This window comes from Gossypium raimondii, chromosome 3 (assembly GCF_025698545.1).
Source record: "Gossypium raimondii isolate GPD5lz chromosome 3, ASM2569854v1, whole genome shotgun sequence".
Classification (NCBI taxonomy): domain Eukaryota; kingdom Viridiplantae; phylum Streptophyta; class Magnoliopsida; order Malvales; family Malvaceae; genus Gossypium; species Gossypium raimondii.
Genome location: NC_068567.1, coordinates 23,486,070 through 23,486,902, shown reverse-complemented (window position 1 = coordinate 23,486,902; position 833 = coordinate 23,486,070). Strand labels below are relative to the sequence as shown.

General features: G+C 40.1%; 1 non-coding gene across 1 annotated transcript; it reads right to left on the bottom strand.

Moving 5' to 3' along the window:
• Positions 1-263: 263 nt before the first annotated feature.
• Positions 264-370, bottom strand: LOC128040087 (small nucleolar RNA R71). The gene has a single exon (XR_008194747.1). It is a non-coding gene; the product is annotated as a small nucleolar RNA R71 (small nucleolar RNA).
• Positions 371-833: the final 463 nt, after the last annotated feature.

Genomic DNA, 833 nt, shown 5'->3' with positions numbered 1-833 from the left:
TATGCATCAGACAATATGCTGTGCCAATTTAGTGGTATGCCCACGGAGGCTCCACATCGCCACCTTCGATTGTTTATGGAGGTGAGTGATTCATTCAAGATAGCCAGTGTGACTGAAGACACACTGAGGTTGAAGTTGCTTCTGTACTCATTACTAGATCGAGCACAAGCATGGCTCAATTCATTGCCACCAAGTTCCATATCTACATGGAAAGAATTAGCAGAGAGATTTTGGTTAAGTATTTCCCACCTAGAAAAAATGCTAAGTTAAGGAACAAGATCATAACTTTCCAACAATTGAATGGCGAGTCTTTATATGGGGCTTAGGAGCGATTTAAGGAGTTACTTCGTAAGTGTCCTCATCATGGGATTCCTCATTGTATCTAGTTGGAGACATTCTATAATGGTCTCAATGCACATACAAGATTGATGGTAAATGCTTCAACGAATGGTGCAATTTTGTCTAAGTCTTATAATAAGGCTTATGAGATCATTGAAAGGATCGCGAGTAATAACTATCAATGGCGAACAAATCAAACAGCTTCAGGAAGACGTGTAGTCAGAGTTCATGAAGTTGACGCCCTCACTTCGTTATCAGCTCATGTATCGTCTATTTCCTCTATGATAAAATAGTTAACCGCTAATAGTACTAATAATTCTGTAGCTCAGCCACCAAGTCCGTTTGAAGTAGTTTCCTATGTGTACTGTGGGGAAGGTCATTCTTTTGAGAATTATCCATCAAATCCCAAGTCAGTGTACTATGTGGGGAACCAATATCAAAATAGGAGTGGACAAGGACCCCAGTCCAACTTCTACAATCCTTCATGGTGTAAT